Consider the following 24,315-nt stretch of genomic DNA (forward strand, 5'->3'; position numbering starts at 1 on the left):
AATCAATTCAGAGAAAACAACAGGCAGCACAGCTGAGTATAAAGAAGTGATGCACCAATTTGGGTAGTAAAGGAGGTAAGAAACAGACACAACATGCAGGTTTCAGGTTTTATAGCTGCTTCCTTACTGCGTTTCAAAGCTGGGCAGAAATAATAGGTCTAAACCGAACACACCCAGCCCAGGTTTTCCACTCAGGATTTTGCATGTTTTGTAGATGCAAGGATGGAGATTATTATAGGAACACTTTTTTGTTAAATGGAGACCCTTACCAGGGAATGCCCCAGAGCCCTCTAAATTATATATTTAAACAAAAATAAAAATCAAGAGCCTCGTTGCTCATCGTCAGCTAACAATAAACTCCCCCATCCCCAATATTCTCTTCCTCCAAGTGGACCTCTGCCACCAAAGCCTGGATGCACACTACCTCCCTGCCTCTTTCTCCACAGCTGTAGCCCATTACAAGATCATCTGTAATCAAATTATGGCCAAATGAAGCCGGCCTTTTGTGTGTGCTACTTGGGCAAACCTCAAGGAAAAGGAGAAGAAGGGGGGGAAAGAGGAGCAAAGTCTGCGGCCCTTGAGCAGAAGGATCACAGCAGCCCGACGCTGCTGGCATTTCAACCCTACCCAGCTAGGAGCTGAAACGGCTTCACCTTGGCTTCTGGCTCTCCACGTGTCCTCTTTCATTCTTCCCCAGCCTCCTGCTGACACCGGATAACAAAGTCGGGGGGAGATTTCACTTTCTTTCGTGGTCTTCCCCCGGCCCCACACTCACTCCCTGCCCCCTCCCTCCAGCAAGGCCATGGTCCGGAACAAATCAGATAAATGGTCTAATTGAACATTAACGTGCAATTCATTAAACGCACAAGCCCGGAGAAAGGCAGACGCGAGAAGCCCCGCTGCATGTGGCTTTACACGACCTGTGGGTGCCTGCGTGCACCTATCTCACGGCCAGACCGGAAGGACAGGCGTGTCATACCCTATGACACACACATCACACATGCATTTCTCAATTAACAATATAGAGGCACATAGACAATAAGCATAGAAGAGACACCACCCAGACACATTAAATAGGCGGTCTGTGTGAATATTAATCATCTGCACACACACGTTTACAACTTCAAAGCAGTGTAATATTATACACAGGGGCATAGTGTTACCTCCATTACATGCACATTAATATTGTGTGTCTGTACAGTCATACGAGTCTGCATACATGATAATTATGTTCTTCATGCCTTATTTTGTAATCAGTGTGTGTCTATATTTTATTTCATGCCTGCGTCCATTATCTATCATATTGGTACCGCACTTTGAAGATGTAAACTGCTATACAATTGCAACACACACACACACGGAATGGGTACCTATGGCATCATCTAGAGTGCAAATACACACCCATCTACAAACACAATGCAGGATCCTAGGATACCCTTCTAATCATGCATAAACTCTGGCCATAATCTGCCCCCCCCCCCCATTAGCACATGAAAGAATATAGAGCACCCGTCCACACCCAGGCATGGCATTGTCATGTCATGCCACACCCACCCAAAACTGTCTCTGATTATCTCTACCGTGTCTCTAGAACACATCCACTACCCCTCCCACACACACACACAGGCCTAGACCCACATTGTGGGGTCGTTCATTGCAGCCTAACCCAGGCACACAAATACCCCCCCCCCCATTCCCCGTGCCCGGTGGCGCAGCGTGGGCACATACCGCAGACAATGCTTCCCCGGGCACGGACTGAAAGGTGCCCAGCCACCAAACCTCAGCGCCCCCCGACCCGCATTTCCCTTGTTGTCCTTCACCGCTCCGATCTCCCAGCCGGAGCCCGACGGGGGGGCCCTACTAGGCTCCGGGGCCTCCGCTTGCCTTCCACTCGCCTGCCAGCCAAGGCTCAGGGCGGGGAGAGCGGAAAACGGGGGCTCGGAGGGGCTGGCCAGCCTGGCAAAGGTGCGAAGCGGCACCTTTGTCTCCCTCCACCCACCGACCGGCTCCTTCTCCGCCTGCCCGAGCGCTGCACCGCCCCTTTCCAATGCCTTCATGCATGCATGCATGCATGCAAACCAGCCCCCCTCGCCCCCCAATCAGAGCCACCGACACCCGCGCGGAGGGGGGGGGGTATTTAAATAGATGGATACGTATGGCTCGGTGGGGAATAGACCGAGGGACCGCATTTAAAGGGACAGGCTCTTCCTCCACGGGGGAAATCTAGGCAGGGGAAGGGAGCGATTGGTGCCAGCTAAAAAACAAAAAAGCTGGCTCCACTCGCCTCCCGGCCGATGGGCGAGGGCCAGGCATCGCCTGATTGTTCTGCGGGCCTGGGGGTGGATTTTTAGGCCGTGGGAGCTGGCAGTGGGATTGGACCCTAAACCCACCGCAATGAAGCGCCTCTCCTAAATATCTGCCAAAAGCAAGGAAAGAGGGCAGGCGTGTAGGGGATCTCCTGGACTTCTGGGGGGTGGTCCCCAATAAAAGAAATCTGGATTGAGACTGTCCCTGCTGTGAAGTCCCCTAAATGGCTCCCAACGCCCCTCTCCCCAAGCCTCAACTGGTGTGAATGGGAACTCGGTCTTTTGTCTGCATTCCTCCCTCCCTTGGGGTATTTATATGTTTTAATAGGAGTGCATTTTGTTTTATGGTAAAAGGCATTTTCCGCCGGTGCCTTGTGGTTTCTATAGAGACTCCAGAACCGGCTGCTGGCCCCTTGCCCGTGACAGAGCACAGGGCCACACACCTCATTAAGGCAGGAGATGAATTTAACAATTGTACCTGGATTCGGGGGCACGCTGAATTTTGTGGCGTCCTTGTTTTCAAATCTGTGACCTGCTTTGGCTTTTCACAGCCAGGCACCCAACTAGAGATGGGGAGGGGGGACAAATAGCTTGCCTTGGCTAGAATGAATACATTTGCTTTGCTGCGGGGGGGGGCGGGGGGCGGTTGGGAGACTTTTTTTTTAAGTGTGTGTCTACATATGCACGCCCCGGGAGAGAGAGGCTGTGATCGTTGCTTAAAAAGCAGAAGGGGATTGGAGTGAAAACTCCAGGGCTGGGCACAAAGATAATAAGCACCGGGCAGAATTTTTAGTGGCGGAAAAACATGACTTGTCTGCAAGGGGCAGTTCCCATGCCCCCCCCCCTTCCCCCCCCCATACACACACGAAAGAAGGCAAAACGGAAAGGGGGGAAACAAAGGGTTTTGCCAACATTTTATCCCGAGTTGGAGACCCTGAGCGGGATGTTTGCTGCACGAAATAAAGTGGGGTTACAATCTAGTCCCCCTGGGAAATACATCACCAGTCGATGCAATCAAGTGCAGAGAGCTGCAGAAAGTCGCAGATGTCAATGTAATTGCTGTGTTCGGCCCCCCCCCCCGCCGCCCCCCGCCGCCCCTTCCCGTTACTTTAATATTTACTATAGGAGACGTTCTAGCTGGGGCCCCGAATCGCTGCCGTTTTATTGTTTCTATGGTAACTCCTATACTTGGCCAGGAGCCAGAATATTATTACAACCATCCGAGGTGGAGGGGAGAAGGGGGGGGGGGGGGCTGAAATAAAATCTATTTCTGTGCAAATGAGTTTGTGCGTGACGTCAGTCGGAGGCCAGGCTGTTAGGAACACACACAGAGAAAGTCAGTCCCCTTACAAGCCATTCGCTGGGGGGGGGGGGTATTTATTTATTTTATTTTATGTAAAACCCTTGTTATTCAATTTAAAAAAAAAAAAAAAACCCCACGCCCCCTCTCGTGGCTAGTCCAAATGAGCTGTTTCTTAACAAGTCCTCCACATGCCGGGCATGGAGGGGATGGATTTGAACAATGGAAGCTTATCCACCTATGATAATCCAGACCTGGCGTTAATCTACATCGGATCCAGTGCAGCGCCTTGAGGGATTCCTCAGAGCGACCTGGGAGAGGGGGGTTGCCCTTGGGACGGAGAACCATTGTCAGGGATAGGTGCAGAATTGTGTACACACACACACACACACACACACACACACAATGATGGGGAAAGCGCTTAACGTTCATAGAAGCTGTACCCAATACCAATCAAAGAACCCCCATCAGTTCCGTGACGGATCAAACTTCAAGGCAAAGGTGGGGACCAAGCCGCGGAGGCGAGACTGTGGGACAAAACTTAAGCACAGAGGTGGGTGTGTCTCAGGGGAAGGGGGCCGAGGAGCCATTGGGACCATGGCGGTGGCGAAAGTCACACCCACCCCACCCCCCACCCCCTTCAGAGCAGGCAGCTCAGGGGAGCAGGAGCGCGGTTTGCCACCCCAGCATTAGCGCCTGCCCGCTGGGGAGCATTTGTGGGTGGTTTGCAAACAGGCCAACCACACAATAGATGCGGGTCAGAAAGAGGCTCGTGGGTTTTTGGAAACGCCTGTTCTGCTTTCTGGACCGGATTGGGTTATTGTCCCCCCACCCATCACCTTTCTCCCTGCTCCTTTTCCCTTTGTAGATTCCCAAGGCAAAAGCACTTCTCACACCCCTTTGGGGGTCCCCTTGGCTTGTTTGCTTCCACTCCCCCCACCCCTTGATTACACTTAATAGCAGCACGTCTCTCCCCCCCCCCGCCCCCGCCCCCTTCAAGCCTCAGCATCATCAAGGTAGCTCTCCAGAGTGAAGTGCCCCCCAGACCCCTTACAAGTCGCAGGTGACGTTGGGGCTGCTGATAGGCTCCCTGTGCGCTGGTTTCTATAGTTACCTGCAGGGTAACAGCTGGCAAGATGCCAACACCAACAGCCAAGCCAAGGGGGGGAAGCTTTGGCCGGCTTGGTGCACCTGAAATCCAATCCCCCTCCAGTGACTTGGGCTCTCGCAGGGCAATGAGTTCTGCAGGTCCCCTGCTCCCTGCGCCTGCCTTTTATTTTATCCTCCCCGTCTAGCAAATGGCGTCACGGGTCTCTAAAGGAGAGAGGGGAAGGTGGAGGGGAGGGAGAGCCCGAGACGCCAGCACAAACCGGTTTTAATAAAAACGGATGATAATAATCATGATTTCATGACTCAGATATGGCTGGCGCTGGTTAGGCTCCTTTTAAAAACGCTCACACACCCCCCGCCCCCAAAATAAGCACCCTCCACCGCCCTGACCTTTTCCCCACCCCCACCCCCAGAAAATAAACAAACTCAATCCTCCTCCACTCCCGCATCCATCCACCCACCCACCTACCTTCCTGTATATCCCCCCTCCTTTTTTTTTTTTAAAAAAAAAGACCTATTTAAACAGCTCTGATGCATCTTTCCCCTTCTACACTAAACCAAGAGCTGGTTGCCTTTAAATGCCCCCTTTGGGCTTAATTTTGCAGAGGCATCCCGTTCCCTTTAAAAGGTTAACTCCTTAGGGACCTGAAAGAGACTGGTCTGTGATGTAACTGGGAGATTGGCGAGCTGCTTCCTCTCCCCACACTCCTGCTCTGGTAATGACCTTGGGCAAGGCTCCTTTCTTCTCTTCTGCCTCAGTTTCCCCCACCTGTGAAATTAGAGGAATGGTGCTTTCCCCCACCTAGCAGGGATGCTGTAAAGCCTGAGTCATTTCATATTTGTAATGGGCTCCTCCTTGGTCCTCTGGTGGAAAGCACTATATCCAAGTGGAGCGTGTTGCTTTATTGTTTGATTAAACAGCGTCGGGGCTGGAATCGTTGGAGGTGTCTCTCCTCCAGGGCACAGTCCCCAGAAATCCAGATGTATACCCCACTCCTTCGCAGCACACCCAGGATTCACCACTTCTCCTCCTGCTACCTTCTCTAACAGTTTAGCTAGTTTCTCCACCCCTGGGGCAAGTTTTCTGAGCAGAAGGATCCAGATCTTTCCAACTCCTAACTCCACGGGAGTGGGCAGGAAAACAACATATCGATTGGCAATACAGAGAGGCATCATTTATACCCAGACAAGACATGCCAAGCTGGTAATGCGGGCTCCCAAACGCTCATTAGAAAATATTCTGAATAAAATAATAATAATAATGGCATATATATTTTTTTTTGCAAAATAGACACGCCCTCATTTCACAAAGCGACACCCGCGAAGTGGCCGGTTAATGTAGCCTTTGCTAGCGGTTACAGGAGGCATCAGATCCCGACAACAGGAAATTCTCCTTTCGGGTTTGCAAAGTACAGTGTGAGGAGCGAGAAGAGGGTTTACACAAAGCGGGAGAGCACGTGACCTCAGATGTGGGTCTGGATTTAAAGTCGCCACAAGGCTCCAGAACCGGAGCAATCGCCCTTTTCCCCTCCCTCTCTCTCAGCCTCCCTTAGTCTGTGCCGAGGACACGTTATCTTTCCAGATCACCAAAGTTTTCTCTGGTTATTACCAAACAATTTTGCTTTACTGCTGTTGCCTCGCAAGAATGCGATAGCAGGTCTGCAGTGCAACCATCCCCGTTTGAAAGGGATGAGAAAAAAACATCTTAAAAGCAGACAATAATTCCGAGATACAGATTATTCCTCCCATGGAAATAAATTATTTTGCATGTTGATTTCCTGCAAACCTGTGGGCTATGCATCCTGCTATTATATACACACGTATATCCTGCTGCCCTTTTTTTTTTTTTTTTTTTTTAAGTTTCCACACTCTCTGTTAACAGAAGATATTGCACATATTTTTCAATTTTTAAACCAGATTTGGGGGGAGAGGGGAACAATAAGAATTGTTCTGATCTTTTACCCTGACATTTGATTTGGTTTTAGAAGAAGATGAATCGGAGCTTTTAAAATGTAGAGAGGAAGCTCAAATCCTCCCAAGAAAATACAAGTGAAGAGTCTCACAAAGGCCTGGAGATTTGGGGTGCTTTAATTTGGGGGGGGGTGCCAGCACTTTCTGAATATCAGACCCTTTTAAGGTATCTCAAGACAGGCACCCAAAACCGCTTGGAAATCTCAGGTGAAGTCAGTGTAGAGTCAAGAAGACTTCACACCGCCAGGGACTTTTGGAGTGAACATCCTCACATCTTTTTTTCTAACAAACCCACAACTTTTTGCCAAAAGCCAGAGTCCAAATGTTCTCGATTCTGCAGTACCCCTAAAAAAAAAAAGCAAGGTCCAAAGCCCTTTCTCTCCGTCTGCCTCTCAGGTCAAAGTCTATATATTTCCAGATCCTCCACTCCCCCTCTGTCGAATCAGAAATGATGTTCTCTGGGGCTTTCCCCCGCAGAAAAATAACAACAACAACCGTTAGTTAGTTAGTTAGTTAGTTAATAAGCCAGAAGACTCCAGTCTGAGAGGTTTTTCACATGTGAGAGGGGCGCCTGGAACCTTTGGAACTAGTACGAGCTCCCTAACAGAAGAGTGGAAATTAGATAGATCTCTGCCCCTGGACCTACCACTGACCCGTGAACCAACTTCTCAATGTTAAGGGCAGCTTTAAGGTATTTCCAGCCGCTTTCTCTCACCCCTTCCCCCACGATGGGGTCATTCAGAGAATTAAGCAGAGCGGGCACACACACACCCCCCCGGCCCCCTTCCTCAGAACCAGGAAAATATTTGTACAGATGTAACCAAAACAGTGGTGGCTGATTCTCTCTCTCTCTCTCTCTCACACACACACACACCCCTCCTCCCAAATTCACTGCAACTGCGGACCATATTTATCTCCTCTGGAAGCATTCAAGGCAGCATCTGACCAAGAATGCAGCTTTATGCAAGCGAAGAGAAGCATTTCCACAGACGGGCCCCAAAACTGGATTTGAGGAGGTGGGGGAGAGAGAGGAAACAGTGAGTAATTGAGTGGAAAAGCCAGTCAGAGCAGCATTAGCCTGCTAGTCCTTCTTGCTTTCTCGGAGCTATAAATAAAAAACAAACCAGCCACCAAGTACCCCTACGCAGCTGAACAGAACACTCCATGCTAGATTAACTGTCCCTTGTCCTCCAGGGCTAACGGAGAGCCCTAGTATTCAGCAATTCTATACAAAGGGCCAGATTCTGCTCTAATTTACCCTGGTCTAAAGGCAGAGCCAGTCAATGAAGTTGCTGCTGATTTCGAGGAAGAGAATTGAGTTTTTTTCTATATTTCAGGGAACAGGCGGCAGTTCAGAAACCCCTGCTATTAGAGTGTACATGTCTCTGGATCATTAGGGTTTGTCCATAACATGCACAAGTTCAAAGAGACTCAGACTTAAGAGCAGCTCATGGAAATGCTGTCAGGAAGTCCCAGGGGTGAATTCCAAGGCAGCAGGGAACTTTGTCAGAACCAGCAAGCCCCATTCTCCAACATGTCCTCAGACAAAACTTCGATTGACTTCTCCAGTTTAGCCCAAATAGGATCGGGCCCCCTCACTGTGAGTTTTTAAAGGCTGTTTGGGGATCGTTTTATTCTTCGCATTTTTTCTCTAAAATTCTTCCAAGGAATTTGTATTAAAAAATCCAAGAGATCAAACTGGATCTTTTTTGCAGCCCTTGAGCTTTACAGTTTATACTGTTGGGGGGGAGTCATTTTCCTTTTCTTTCTTTCTTTCCCCCTTTTCCCTTTTAGGTGCTTAATTTACTCAACAGAGCAGAAAGGGACAGAATCAATAAAAAATCTCATCTGGCTGCTGCAGGTTTCTCCAGCTCCAGAAGAGGACTTGCTACAGAATCTAGCCCTGCCAGAAGCAGTTGTGGGAGTCTAGGGCAACGTGTATTTGTTAGTAATTAAGTATTTTTCCAGTGAAAAACCCTTGGCATCACATCTGTTGGTGACAAGCATATTGGCTGCAGCAGTCTGGAGAGGTTTGGAGGCTGAGTTGTGTTAGACACCACAATCAATGACATGACAGCAAATTCCCACAGTCCATCTGCCTGTGTAAATCACTAGCATGCAGAGAAGAGGTGCCAAATATTCAAAAGAGGTGATGATGGGTCCCGATTTTCAAGTGCTGGGCATCAGATTTTCCAAAGAGCCCAACTCAACTTTAGCCATGGAAATAAGGGCAAGATTTTCAACAACAACAAAAAGGGGGCGTGGGAGGTCCAGCACCCAGGGTGACGATTTGGCCGCTTATTTTGGTGCCTACATGAGAGCAGAGTTCTTTTGAAAATCTGGCGCACTGCGCTCAGTCCAGGCTAGCAGTGCACTGAGGGTGGATACAGGTATCTGGAGTAAACTCACTTTTTATTTTGGAAGACAGGGATGGTGGGGGGGGGGGTGATGCTCCAGTGGAAGAAGGTGGCAAAGCTCTGCTCTGCGCTTCAGTGGTAGCAGGGAATCACCCCTTTTAGTGCTCCTAGTAGCGGCTCAATTGCTCCCCAATGGGCTGCTGTCACTTTTCAATCCGGTTGAGCGGTGGGCTAGCTTTTCGGTGGGTTTCCCTGGGAGGTTCCTAGTCCGGGAGAACTTTTCTAATGATGCTTGTTTGAAAATGAAGCGCCCTCCGCGTGGAGGTAAAAGGAATTTGGAATTTCCAGGTCTGATCTTGGCTTATTTGTGATCTGATGTTATTTGTTTGTTTTGTCTTTCCACGCAGCGTAGTTAATCATTATTAACAGACCACAAGGTCTGAAGGCAGAAGCCGGCTAGGCCTGGGAGTGAAAGTTCCAGCCACTGGGCCTTGAGAATTAGAGACACTTTACAGGTTCTGTTGTTGAAGTTGTTCCCAATACACATTGGAAAGGGGCGATTGGGGACACGGGTACAGGTGTGTGATTGGCCAGCATCCGAAAGGAAGAGAGCCGGAGAAGGTGAGTCTATGTTCCCAGATGGCAATTCGCACCACCCGAAGGCAGGGGAGGGTGGTCTATGAACTCAGTGGTGCACTTCAACCCAAAGGGTGAATTTCACCTTCCCGGGAGTTCTTTTCCCCTGCTCCCAAGCTCGCCGGGACAGCGGTTCGCCACTCCCAGCCGTTGCAGAGAAAGGAGATAGAGTTTGCGGGGAGTGCGGGAGGACATTTCAAAGTCCCCCATAACTTCCAGCCATAAGGAAACCTTTCATCAAACCGAACCCTAAGTCCTTGTTGCCTTGTAGCAGTGATTTGCACCATCTCTGGTCCAACTAAAAGTGGATTCTCTAGACAGCTGTCACCCCCTCCTTCTTCTCTGTCTGCCCCAGCTAAGAAATAACCCCCAAGTCCCTCCTTTTGCATGTCATTCTAAAACTTGTCAAGTCAGCGGGGAAGCCGTCCAGCAATGGTACAATATTCGAAGGCAGGAGGAATCCCCCAGACACAAAACACACACACACACAACACCTCAAGCTGCGAAGCAGCGCTCACTGCACACGGTCAACCTGGCGAACAACCAACCCAGGTGCAAACCTGCCATTCGCAAAGAAGCAGAGCTCGCTGGCTCATAAATGTTCTCTCTCCCTCTCTTCCCAGTCCCCCAGCCCCCACTCAGGAATATCTCAGGGACTTGTCGATAAATGTAAACAAAGGGATCGATCGCCGGGATAAAACGCTACGAGGTTTTGGTTTGTCGAAGTTTACATCCTCCTGTACGACCCCCTCTCCCGACTCCAGGCTGCGCAAGGGAGGTTCTCAGCTCCCTGAATGGAGCCTTCCATCCTGGATCCTAAGACAAGCCTCGAACCCACACGAGAAAAGTCCCTGTGGTTTGTCACCTCGGCCGGGGAAGAACATTTACACTGACACCTGCCCGGCCACTAGAAACGGTCCCAACGTTCTACGATGGAACGGGGTTCCCTCCATTCACAACTTGGATCCACCCCGCCTAAGACCATACACACGAGCGCGACTCCTGGACACTCTGCGAAGGGGATGGCGAACCTTGAACTCAGGGGTGTGATTTCAAAAGGCAAAACCAGCCTCATTTCCCTCAAGAATTGGCTCACTACTACAAAAGCCCCTTGCCAGGAGATTTCTCCCCGTCCTGCCCCATCAATATCAAACAGAACATCGATCCCCTTTGCAGAGGGTTTTGGGTTTTTTTGTTGTTGTTTTGGAGTTTTGTTTTGGGGGTTTTTTTTTGGTTACACAAGCGTTATTTCATGCAGCTTTTTCTCCAAACAAAGCAGGCTTTGTGCGCAGACGCTCCATAATAATGATGATAATACAATCTGGGGTGAGGAGAGAATATTTCCATCACATAGCTCTGATGGCTAAACTGGGGAAGGAGAAAGGGACCTACATAATTATAAAACCTTCCCTCTATCCCACACATTTCCCTCCCCCCAGAAAAAATATATGCCCTCCAGAAAGAGTTCCATAGACAAAGGGAAAGTAACTCTTTAATGGGAAGGGAAATATATATAAATGTCTCCCTATCCAAGAACTCCTTCCTTGAATTCTGGAGGGAAAGCTATAGAAATAGAGGGTCTTTGACTCTTCGACTCTTGGAGGGGTCGGGAATTCTTTATTTTGTTTATTCTGTCCCAAAGTAAGAAGAATGCCCCCCCTTTAATGAAAAAAGGCGACATGGAAACAAGGGGGCGAGGGAGGAGAGCCCCTTTCGTGCCCAGCCTCCCCTTCCCCCCCAAGCTGAGCTATGGGCTCATTTCGATATTCTATTGCAATCTATTATTCATCAGGCATGGAGGGGCGATCCGGGCTAATTAGCTGCGAGGTGTCCACACGTAGTTGGGGAGGGAGAAAGACAGAAAAGGAAAAAGGCCCTGGTGGGATCTCAATGGGGATTGATTTATTGTTTGTTTGCGTGGTGGGGTCGGGGGGAGATGAGTGGCAAAGTGGATTTTAATTCCTACATCTCCTTTCTCTCTTTCTGATGTAAGAAACGGAGCCCCATTCAGATAGCTTCGTTGGACTTCCATATTGATTCGCAAAACATCGCGACAATTAAAACCAAAAGAAAATGCCCCCCTCCTCCCCCCGCAGCTCCGCTTGACTCTGTTGCCACGATTTCACCCCCACCTCCTACCCCACCAGGGTCTCCTGGCAAATCCCTTGCGGCCACCGGTGGGGGTGGTAAATTATTTCGCTATTTATTTGTTTTAACACGAGCGGATGGGACCCAGATGACTTCGGGAATGACAGAAAAACAAGGACTCCCTTCCTCTCTCTCTCTCTCTCTCTCTCTCTTTCCACACACACACCCCTCTTCTCTCTGTCGGTCCCCTCTGGGTTCAGGTCCCAGGCTCTGGAATCCCCACCCCGCCCGAGGGGGGCGCACAGGAACAATACAATCACTGTCTCGTAAACTTGGGGGCCTTCCCCCCCAAGTTTCCCCAGATTCATTTTCTATCCAACCATGGAGAGACCGCGCCATATTGCTCCAACAGCTCAGTTCCTAAGACCCCCCCCCCGTACCACCCATGCCCATGCGCCCTTGGGCATGTCTTGCGCGCCCCTTGCCCTTTGCGCGCTTACAATGTGGCCATCCCGGGGGGTGGGGTAGTTCCTGGGGGCTCGTTGGGGGGTCGGGCTCGGCAGGGTGCTGTCAAAGCCGGTTCCCTCTCCTCAAACCCCCTTCTCCCTTCCCCCCCCCCCCCCCCGCCGCCACACACACACACCGGGGCAGCCCCCGCCCGGCTGCCAGCCTCCCTGCGTCGGGGCCAAAGAAAAGGGGGAAAAGAGAAGGGATCCAAAAAGTTAGGCGTGCCAATCGGAGAGAGAGAAGGAGGCGACACCAGGCAAGAGCCAGCCGCCGGAGGAAGAAGCCAAGCGAGCGGGCACGGCGGAGCAGACAGCCTCCCCGGCTGGGGGAGAGTGGAGAGGTTGTGGGAGGGGAGGGGGGGAGTGAACTGCCATGTACCCGGGGGTGGGGGGTGAATCTCATGCAAATTCTCCCCCCTCCCGACCCTGCCAGAAAACCAGCAGCAGCACAAAGAGAAAGATAGGAAGCCGGGCAGGAGATGGATAGCAAATAAACTGATCGGCCATCTTGAAAGCAGAGAGAGAGAGCGGAAAAATAGCAATGGAAGGAAGAAAAAACCAATCCCCGCAAGACAGACGATGTCACAGAAGCCGAGGCAGGGAGCTTGCAGCCTGGACCGCAGACGAGAGCCCTTCTCTGGAGGGGGGCGGGAGGGAGAGATCTCTTCCCTCCCCCTCCGCCCCCCAACACCCCCCGGGGCAAAAGGGATTTTAGGGGGAGGTGCGTCCCTACCTGATCCCGGATCTTTTCTGGGGGGGGGGCGAGCAGGGTTGGGGAAACAGAGAGCTCCCCCAAACCCCCCCTTTCTTTCCTGTTCTTTTTTTTTCTTTTTTCTTTTTCTTTTTTTTTTTTTTTTTTTTTTTTGGTGCCAAAACTGCGGAGCTGGAAGAAACGCGTCTCTGTAGCTGCTGATGGGATCCGATGGGAGGGGGGGGCACAAAATGGCTTTTTTTTTCCTTCCAGACAAGAGCTTGGCCCCGCCCCTTTTTGCCTCACGTGATCTCATTCCTTTAGGGTGTTTGCAAAGGGGCTGAGGTGCAAGAGAGGGAGGCGGGGGGGGAGACAAAAACTGAGATTTGTTTCCCCCTCACCTCAGGCATCCGCCCCCCCACCCCCAGGAGCATCCTGACACAGCCAGCAGCATCCACCGAGGCCAACCCCAGCCCAGAGACCCAGCCGCAGCCTCGGAACCTGGGAACCATATGAAGCATGAGGTTCCAATCGGAACAAAAGCAGCCACGCTTTTCCCCCCATGCGGGGTGGGTGGGGGGGAAAGGGGCAGGGGGCTGGCAATCAATCGGAATCATAAGCAGGAAGAAATCCATGGGAGGGAGGGGTCGATGAGACACAGAATCCCGACCTCTGCTCCCGGATTTTGCCGTTCATGTCTGGGAGAGGTGAAGAAATTGCAGATGATCCAGAGCAACTTATGTTCCGTTTCCTTACAGTCTCCAAGCAAACGATTTTTGTTTTATTTTATTTTTTTGCACCAGGAAAAATATATGTGTGTGTGTGTGTGTATTTCTCCCCCTTGCTCTCCGCTTTGTATCCATCCACAGACCAGCCAGGCACTGCTTAGAGTACTCCATGAAGGGAAATAGATTTAAAAGGCGCTGACATATCCTAGAAGACAGAGACACACGGGGATATTCCAGCTTGTCCAGTTCTGCACACACACACACAACGCACGTCTTTATTCGCCGCTCCCTCCAGGGCGGCTGCTGCGATCTCTCTTAAAACAAGGCTCGCAAATAAAAAGAATCAAATCAAATAAAGCAAAGGGATGAAATGAGACAATTTGAGGGGGTTTGTTGGGAAAGGACCTGGCTTTATTCCCTTTCCTCCCCGGAACATTTTGATTCCAACCCAACGCGTTAAGTTCCAAGCACAAAGCGACCTGCTGTCGACAACTTCATGCGATTTCTTTGGAGACTCTCTCCTCTGAAGTTTGGGAAAGTCCAGCCTTCAGAGACAAATAACCTGCCTCGGTGCTAGGTGTCTCCTTCCCTGTATTTGTTTTTAAACCACAGAGGCAGACTTTAGATTTTCTCCACCCCCTTTTCACTGTTACCCTTTATAATTATTACGATCGTGTCACCATCTCTGTGGTCAGTACCAGATTTTCAAATATTCCCATTCGCTTCGTTTTCGTAGATCTACCTCGTGGTGGGTTTTCTAAAGACCCTTCAACTCCTTTATTTCTCCCTTCATGTTGTCCTTTGCCGAAGGGAGTGAGGGGTTATCCAAGGGGAATCGGGTTTTCCAAGGTTATCCAAGGGGAACCAGGATTTCGACTTGCCGTGTCAACTTCATTCCCACCCCTCCTTGCGCCTCAACCTGTCGGGGTCAGCTTCAGCCTTGTCCTGTACCTCGTGTCTTCATTGACAGGAGTGCAAAGTGACTGTAAACCTGGTGGGGGTTTAAATGAAGGCGTGGGGCGAAGGGCAGAACAGAACCAAGCTCCTAGAAGCACACACGCACTCACGAAGATGCATCCACATACGCGTGTCGAGGATATTTATTTAAACCCGCAAACAGGAAGCGCCTAAGATGACAAGGGTACCCCGCTCCGCCTCTTGTCTTGCTACATTTGTACGTGATTCCCGCTGCATCACTTGCCCCTGTGTATTGGCTCTCGACTTCCCATGGTGATTTGCCGCTCCCATCATTTACTCCTGTGCTGATACACGGCAGTTAGATGGGGGGGGGGGGGGAAGGAGAGGTTGGTTTTCGATCTGAAACCAGAAGGCATCACCGGTTTCTATTTTGCAGCTGTAATCGGCGGAAGTTTGCTGTGAGAAGGCGCCAAATGCTGGCTAAGTGTATTTCTGGGCCTTGTGGTAACTTTATCTTGCCTCTTAAAACCTCAAAAGTTCTCTCTGTTGTTCTTTCTTTCTTTTTTTCAAGTGAGCAGCCAGGTTTTCTTTACGTCAACAGCTGTAGCTGACGTTGCTCTTGATCGAGTCTCTTCTGCGCTGCAAGGTGCTCCCAGGCTGGAGAAGACTTTAAAAAAGAAACGCAGCCCAAAGGGCAGCGCAGGGCGGGGGGGGGGGGGGAAGTGGGAGGAAGGAAAAATTGATTCGTTCAGCGGAGTATATTTCCAAGAGGCAATGAAGCCAAACGCATGAAGTGATTGCAATCAGCAGGAACCTCTTCTGACTAGCTGGACACTGTCCAAAAGCAAAGATTCAGAAAATAAAGTCTACCCCGCACCCCAACACTCCTCTCCCCACGGCTCCTAAAAAAAGAAATTGACACGAGTACATTTTAACATTTTACGAGCTGGAAGGTTTTTGTTGGCAAAGTTAGAACCACTCGTCCCAAGTGACTGCAGAATCTAGCACCAGAAAGGACCATTTCTTGCAGTTTTTTAAAGTTGTGTCCTTTCCCTGAACATACTCTGAGCGCGAAAGTGCTTCAGAATAAAACTAGATTTTTTAAATTAAGGTCACTGTCATAGCAAAGGGGTTTTTATTTGGCCAAAACCCTAGATTAGTAAATTGCACATTTGTTGCTAACTCTTTAATAAGCTTTATAATATAAAGTAACTGGTTCACATCTATTTTATTGTATTCTCTCGTGTTTTTCCTTGGGACAAAGAGAAGGGATATGTTAAGGCAACAATTGTACGGGAACAATATTAACTTTCCAAACTACTTTAGCCCACAGCTCCTACTTTGTTTAGCTTGAAAAGGGGGGAAACACCATTAATTTGTCAATTTAGCCCTGTGTACAAATAATCATGGCATGGCACCTGATTAGTGGGATGGATTTTTTTTTAGGATCTGTGGAAGAGGATTTACATACTGACATCACGTGCGTCTAGGGAGGCAGAACTATTTAGTGCCAGCCTAAATATAACGTTTTAATAAGCAGGAGACATGAAAATGAATTGTGATCGAGAACTGTGTGTCAGATCTATAGTATACACTGTTCATTCATCTTATTTTAGTTTTAAAACTTATCGGTCGGTTTGCAGGTCCGGCCATTAGATTCAGCTGTGTTATCAGTTAAACTCCGATGGTGCTTTTCCCCTCTCGTCCGTTTTCCCTTGCATTTGCCTATCTAAAGAGACCAACAAGCCAACTACTTTCTCTCCCGCCGTTTACACCCATATGTGCATCGCACTATAGACGAGGACAGCTTTTTTTGGTGACAGGACTGCAGAAAGTTCACAGATCCCCCCCCCCCCCCAATAGACAGGAGACACTGTTGGGTTTTGGTTTGTTTGGGGGTTTTTTTTTTAGCATTAATCTCTTGCGGGATTGAAAAAACAAGGTCAGCCACAGAGTACTTTCCTTATTGCCATTCGTATGTGGGGGGGAGAAAGAAAAATCACTTCGTCTCTAGGGGTTGCCGAATAGAAACGTGCAGAGAAAGACACAGATCTCCTCTCCTCCTGTAAACTTTCTCTCCTGCATCCACAGGATGCGTTATCCGGTTAGAATCTCTCCCTCTCTCTTTTGGCGGGGACGGCTCTCCCTACAGTGGGAGCTGCGCGCTTAATGGACGCTTCTTTAATAAACGGACCCTGTGTGTGCGCGTCTTGACCGTTTCATGAAACACAGACTCCTCCTTCGGTCTAGTGCTTTGTCGCACAGCCCCGTCCCCAGACGCACACCCCTGCGCGGCTGGCCAAAGCGCCCTTGACTGAAATCTGTGCCGGTTTCTTTCCCGGGCGACGGGGACCCTGCAAACACAACCCCACCACGCCTTGGGATCACTGGTCCACTGGGCTCGCCTGCCCCGTGCAAGGGTGTACCCCCCTGACCTGCGTGCAGAGCAGCCCTTGGTTGCAATTTAAACCCACAGGAGCTGCCGCGGCTACTCGCTCTCTCAGAACATATCCAGTGGTCACTTCGGATCAAGCCCCCTCGAGTCCATAGACTCACACTGTACAACGCCCTTTCTACACGTACACACGCACCCCGGCTGCTCGTTGGCGCGACGGTTCGTAGATCTGAAAGAGAGGCAACCAAACCCTAACTATGTGAGTTACTGTTCACAGCCTGCCCGGGCTACAGAAAACTGCTTCCCCTTGCCTGGCAGGATGGTTCTTTGAGAGCTGGGGCCAAAGCGGTGTCTGGTTTTCTACAGACATGAGGGGCTGGGTCTGTCTCCTCCGTTAGTGCCTGTCTGGGCTCATCCCTCCAGCCCCATCAATGGCTGGTGGGGAAAGGGAGGAGGCTCTGGAGTCCAGGGAAATAGCTGGTGGGTGTCGGGGATGGAGTTGTAATTCGGAGGCTCTATGGGATTCAATCGGGCTCTGCTTAAAATTAAATACCTTGATTGGCCATTATCTCAGTTAGCAGCCCCGCCACAATTAGCAAACTATAGGATGGTATTTAATTGGGCTTTAGGGCGTTGGCTGCCTTACAAGCGCAGCCTGCGACGGCTGATTGGCGCTCGGGTGAGGGATCCCTGCTGTGGAGGGGAACCGAATGGAAATCGGTTCCAAGGAAAGCTCCAGAGAAGGCTCGGGAAGGAAGGCGGGTGTCCATCTCCTTAACCTGCCGTCTTGTCTGAGGGGGGCGTCAGGCTTGGGACAGACCCATCTCCAAGAGACCCAAACGCCCCAGCCCACTTCCCTGCAAGTGTTGCAGTTTGATTTCAAACCACACCGGTTTTAGGAGGGGGGAGTAGGCACCCCATGTCCTGCACAGGGAGGCAGATCCTCAGTGTAAACGGGCATAACTTTTTTTTTTTTGTACCCGCCGAGGATCTAATTAAAGGTCTTCAAAGGTTGCTTTGCATGTTTGTAGTGAATCTATCTCTCTCTCTCCATCCCCATCCACCCCATCTTTCTTTCTTTCTTTTCTAACATTGCTAAAAGTATTAATTTTCCCCGATGTGGGAATTGTCTATTCTCGCTCTCTCTCACAGATTAAATTACATCCATATAGTATAAATCGCCCGGGACAAAATATCTTTTCAAAGGGAGATTTGTAAGCGGGGTGCGTTCACACTGCACCAGATCCGGTCAGAGGCAGCAGACTCCCCACATCTGCCGGTTCGCCGAGAGCTGGTATTCCCCTCCTGTAATCTGGGGTGCAGTGTGCCCAGAATCTTGGGGGCCTCAGTCAGCAACGCGAGTCGTTCTTTAAATAGTTTACTATTTTCTTCACTCCGTCCATCCTTTGGAGAGGTGCTAAGATCCCCAGATAGCTCGTCTTCCCCCCTTCCCACGCAATACACTGAGCCTCTGAGCACAGGAAAAAAGCCAGAACTAAGGTTTTAGTTTCGGTCCTGCTGTCCACGTAATTTCTCCCCAGTTTGAGGAGCTGGTGCCCTGAGATGGGAAGCTGCACCTAAAGCGACTCTGCATGTCTTCTTCCAGGGAGAGGTGCTGGGATGGGATGCATGGAGGTAGGGGGAAGGGGAGAGAGAGAGAGAGAGAGAGAGAGAGAAATACCTGCAAAAGGCATTTGGCCAGATCCTGGGAGGTATGAAAGTCCGCTAAGAGAAGCAGGAGCTGCGGGACAAAGTGGTGGTTGGTTGCCCCAACCCTGAACTTTCCACTGAGGCAAACCTGCCCTTGCCTTCCCTTTAGAACCTCAGGGGGAGGTTTGCCCCGGGTGAAAACAAGGGGGCTGGGCCCAGAGAGTTTGTATGAAATAAATAAATTAAATAAACAAGCAAGCAAACAAACATCAAAATATCTTAGCTAGGTGACAGCTGTTTTCCTCCTCTGCTGTCGCTTGGAAAACAGGGGTCGGAGGCTGGCCAGAGGGAGCGGGGAGCTAGAGGAGAGATGGGATGGCTAAAGATACTATTTTTCCTTGTTTCAGAGTAACAGCCGTGTTAGTCTGTATTCGCAAAAAGAAAAGGGGTACTTCTGGCACCTTAGAGACTAACCAATTTATTTGAGCATAAGCTTTCGTGAGCTACAGCTCACTTCATGGGATGCATACTGTGGAAACTGCAGAAGACAAGTGGGGTGGGAGGGGGTATTGTTTCATGGTCTCTGTGTATATAATGTCTTCTGCAGTTTCCACTGTATGCATCCGACGAAGTGAGCTGTAGCTCAGGAAAGCTTATGCTCAGATAAATTGGTTAGTCTCTAAGGTGCCACAAGTCCTCCTTTTCTTTTTCCTTGCTTCCTCTATGAATATTTCACAGAGCAGGGCTGTATCTGGGGGTACACAAACCTGTGTCCGCAATAGATAAATATGCAGGCGTTATCACACACTCATAAACACACCACACACATTCCTTGCCGCTTGCTAAAGAGACTAAGTACCAGCTCCCCAATTTACAGACAGTGGTTTGTTTTTCTTTCTTTACTGCCCTAGTTAAACCGGTTAGGTTATAGTTCTAAGCTGTTGAAGGGCATTCTGGCTGGATGACAGGGCTGTTTGGAAACCGATGAGTGCACAGATGAGCAAGGGGCAGTCTGAACTAAATGTGTCCAAAGTTTTACCTGCGACCCTTTCCGATACGCGGTCTTTGGAGTCGACTTTCCTCGACGGTGTGATACCTTTTTACAGGATCCCCATGGGAACAGATATTTCCCTGTGCAGACCGGATGTTTCATACATGCACCAAGGACTCCCCAGCCCCGTCTGATTTTGGTTCAAGCCCACAGGACAGATGCACCCACAAAGCGCCTGGACGCAGCCTGCGAGCAGCAAGAAAATCTGCCCGGCAGGCAGGAAAGCCCCAGACTCCGCAAAAAGCTGGCTGCCAAGAAGGCTTTGCGTGGGGGACATGAACACGGGGAGGAGGATGTCACAGGTCATGCCGAGCCCTTCCGGAGTGGGCACCCCAGTGCGATGCTGCTGCTCCTAATGGTCTGGTTCTTTCAAGGCACCAGCTGCCTGTTTAGGAGGCAAATCGAAATGAAGCAACGGCCCAATCTGCAAATGTCCGGGCCCGATCCTGCGCCCGTTGAAGTAAATGGCAAAGCCCTCCTTGGTTGCAATAGGTGCAGGACCAAGGCCCTCTTTCTTCTGGACCCGTGGCTCCCAATGGGAAAGGAAAACCTTCTCTGTAGCTTATTCCGTGTTATGGGTTCTACCAGCTGCTGGGGAGAGTGTCCCCTTGTCAGCGTTCACCATCTGACAAGGGGGCGAAACCCCAATAATGACGCCCTTAGAAAGTCTTACCAGAATTTCCAGAAACACAGAGATAAAATGAAACATAAGGGTTTCCTGATCTGGTGACAAAAATCTTTAAAATTCTCTCTCTCTCTCTCTCACGCACACACACACACACACATCTTTCTCTCTCTGTTACACACACACATCCACACACACTCGCCAGGTCATTTCTCAAAGGCATTGGCACCTGCTGGTCTATGGCGCAGGCAGCCTGTTGCGATATGGATTAAGGACCCAGTCAAGCCAGTCCTTCCTCCTAAGAGTTCCACTCAGTTGCCAACTCGACATTTTTGGTGGCTTCTGGCAAGTCGGCCTCATCGACCCATGCCCATCGCTGCTAACTGGCAGAGCCAACCTGCAAGGAAAGTCACCCACCCAGCCAGTCTCCTTGTTAATGCTCTCCTCCAGCTTCTGAATAGCAATCATCTTTCAGGGTGTAGATGTGATCTAATCTAATCCAGTTTGATGGACAAATAGGTAAAACTTGACAATGATATACACACGTGTCATACACATGATTTTATATAGACTCATCTCATATCATGTATCAAAATTTACAGATGGATCTTCTAGCTTCCTTAGTTGCTTTAATTGGTGCTGGTGTATATGGTATGTTGTATATAGCACATTATTATATACACACATATATAGAAAGGGTGTGTTTCCGGGTCTGTACCCACACACACATCATTACTCATCTATCTATGCATACACAAGTTAAATATCTTGTGTCTCATATAATCTGAGCTAGCTTTCTGTATAGACAGATACAGAGCTAGATAATGTTATATACACAGATACGTAGACTTGATGTGTGTGGACTTAGATAAACATGATCTGGGATGTATGTGTATATGACATACACATGATATATAGAAAGGGTGAGTGTGTATATACATCATACGTATTTATCTGTACACAAATATCATATCTATCTATACACTCATCAGGTCTATGTAACTGTGTATATAACATTATCTAGCTCTGTATCTGTCTACACCGAAAGCAAGCTCAGATTAAATGAGACCCAACTATATTTATAATGAACACGCACACACATTTTTGTGTATCCGTGTACATATTTGTTTTCCACTCCTGTCTAGCTAGATGGACAAACAGCTACCATTAGACAATTATATAAATACATGTTACAACATGTTTGCTTATCATCTCGCTAGACCTGTGCATACAAAGATGTTTGCAGGTGGACGTTCAAGAATCTCAGTTGCTCTCACTGATGTCTACCACATATAAAACATTGTTATATAGACAAGTATGTGTGTGTACATGATATGTATTTATCTATCATACATATTTATCTAAGTACACACACAGATCTATCTATCAGACGTATGTTTATCTAAGTCCACACACATCAAGTCTATGCATCTGTGTATATAACATTATCTAGCTCTGTATCTGTCTATACAGAAAGCTAGCTCAGATTACATGAGACACAATATATTTAACACATCTTTGTGTCTCTATAGACATAATTTTTGCCTATCTCCCCAAATAATTCCTGGCTCTGACAGTCACTAAAAACCATCATAAATTAGCAGAATTGCTTTTTGTTCGGGTTCCCTAATCTCTCTGCCCGTGATTTCCCCATTTGCTGGCAAAATGCGCATTCAATCGCAGGAGCCCATTGGCTGGATTTAGATCGCTGACGCAGTCTTCCACCCAATCAGGGTCCAAGAGCTGGCACCTCTTGGAACCGGCGCTTCCTCTTACTAAATATGGCTCTATTTTTGTAAGGCGAGTGGCTGATGCTGGTCTGCTTTGTTCCTCCTTCCTGCTGCCTGCTGGCTGGAAAGAAAGAACAGATCAGTTTTAAAAACAACCCAGTAAGGTGGACAGTAAGAGGCGGGTAGATTTGATCCCTCTCTTCATTTGGGAGGGAAACAATAAGGCCGGTGGATGAAGAATTAATTACTTCGATGCTTCAGCTAGCAAAAGCAAGAAAAGCCACCGAAGACCCTTCCTCAGACTTTCCCACCGAGTCTCAGAGAGTCCTACCAATACAGTCAGGAGGTCTCATTCCTGAGCTTTGAGGAGACTTTCTTAATGGTGTGTGTGGTGGGAGGAGTGGGGGTAAGGTGGTGTGTTGTGTGGGCTTTTGTGTATTTTGTGTGGGTGTGTGTTTCTGTGTGTATATTTCTGTGTCTCTGTTTGGTGTGTGTGTTTTGTGGGCTGTCTATTAGAGTCGATGATTTGTGTGTGTTGGTGTTTTATGTGCGTGTGTGTCCTTGTGAGCGTGTGCATTCAATTGTTCAAGGTTCTCCCAGGAATTAGTTTTCAAGGATTGTCTCGGAAATATTTGCCATACGGTCTCCAGGACGAGCATCGAGCCATTTCTTTCATATCCTGTTTACCAAAAGCAGGAGGAGAATATGCCAATTTCTCGGAGACAGATTCTTCCAGCTTTCCTTACAGTGCTCCGGATTGACACCGGTGTGAGAGACCACAAGATTTGATTTGCCCCTCTTCTGATCTACTGACACCGTGGAAACAAACACTAGGGTTGAAATCCAGACCCACTGAAGTCAATGGGAGGTTCTCCCACTTACTTAACTGGTGCAAGGATTTCATTCAACCTGGAGAGGTGTGTGTAAATGACAGAGAGATCTGGTTCGCTTATAGAAACACCAGATCATTCACCTTGCCCCATCTTCCTCTTGTATCTACAAATAATTATTCTGTCATACTCAAATTTAAATAAACATTTCTTATTTTCTCCTATATCACACTTCCCATTCTGTATAGGGAAAAATCATATATTCTATATACTTCCTTCATCGTGTGTGTGTGTTTATTTAATTGAAAAAATATTTTAATGTACTTATATCTCCTCCCTGATCTCTCTCTCTCTGACCGCTCCCTCTGGAGGGATGTATTGGGTAGAACAGAATCTACTTGATAAATAAAAGGGCTCTGAATTATGCTTAGTTGGGGGCTCCATTTCTCTGTCCATATCCAGGCAAAATTCCGTGGGAGTTTTTCTCTGAATCAGGATGTCAGGATCTGGCCCATAATATGTTTCAGTCAGTACGGAATCTGGGTAAGCTTCCAGGAGCAGGCGAATTGAAAGAGAAAGAAACCCGTATATAAGAAAGCAACTAGGTCAAAATTATTCTAAATAGGCAGCAACATACCCAGGAAATAAAGCCCACACGAAAAAATGGGTCCGTCATCTGGTGTTACTGCAGTCTGTCTCCCAAACAGAGTGAGTTACCCAGGTCGATAGATGAGGGGTGGGGGGGTCGCTGAGCACATAAACACGTGTTCTACATACTGTCTAAAGCCCCGATCCTGCAAACCTTTACGCACGTGCTGAAGTTTACCACATGTGCCTAAGTGTGCAAAGGTGGATCAGAGCCTAAATCCCTTGTGCCATCCCATTCTGCAATCAGGATCCATCCTAAAGGCACCAGGAGAATCCAAAGGTAACACAGGTAAGGTCCACGCATTGCTTTCTACTTTACTGTTTTGTTGTTTTTTTTTTAAATTTCACCTTCGCTCTGAAATAGAAGAATTGGCCGAGGAAGAACTAAGCGCGGGCGCGGATGTAGGCAAAGAGCCTTTGACTGGAAACCCCTTCCATTCGTCTCGGGGCCACGGGGCTAGTCACTCCTCCTGGGCCCTGGCGGGATGGGAAACGGATGCTTTGCTGGAGCCTCCTGCTAGGAAAACATACAGAGCAATTCTCCAGGGGGAATCAAAGAGCTGCTTTGTGCGTGCTCACGATGTGTGTAGGGCGAACTGTACATGCCCAGAGACGTGGACATATTTGTTATGGAATCTACCTCGTCCAGGGCAGACATTTGCCGAGACACGTGGCTGGAAGGATACGTAGATCAGGAGCTCAGAACTAATCTCAATTTCCGATCGATCGATCGAAAACTGAAGTTAGTCCTGAGGTCCTGAGTTGCAAATAAAAT

At 48.9% G+C, this 24,315-nt stretch overlaps 1 protein-coding gene across 2 annotated transcripts in view; it reads right to left on the reverse strand.

Annotated features, from left to right (window-relative positions):
• Positions 1–13,312, reverse strand: part of PCGF2 (polycomb group ring finger 2) — a 36,785-nt gene extending 23,473 nt beyond the window's left edge. Inside the window, exon 1 of one of the 2 annotated variants that reach the window (XM_077806435.1) lies at positions 13,008–13,312. The gene's annotated coding sequence lies outside the window, so the exon portion shown is untranslated. The remainder of the gene's footprint in view (positions 1–13,007) is intronic. The other variant, XM_077806434.1, reaches the window with a different exon arrangement.
• Between the last annotated feature and the right edge of the window lie 11,003 nt (positions 13,313–24,315).

This window comes from Eretmochelys imbricata, chromosome 27, assembly GCF_965152235.1.
Source record: "Eretmochelys imbricata isolate rEreImb1 chromosome 27, rEreImb1.hap1, whole genome shotgun sequence".
NCBI classification, from domain to species: domain Eukaryota; kingdom Metazoa; phylum Chordata; order Testudines; family Cheloniidae; genus Eretmochelys; species Eretmochelys imbricata.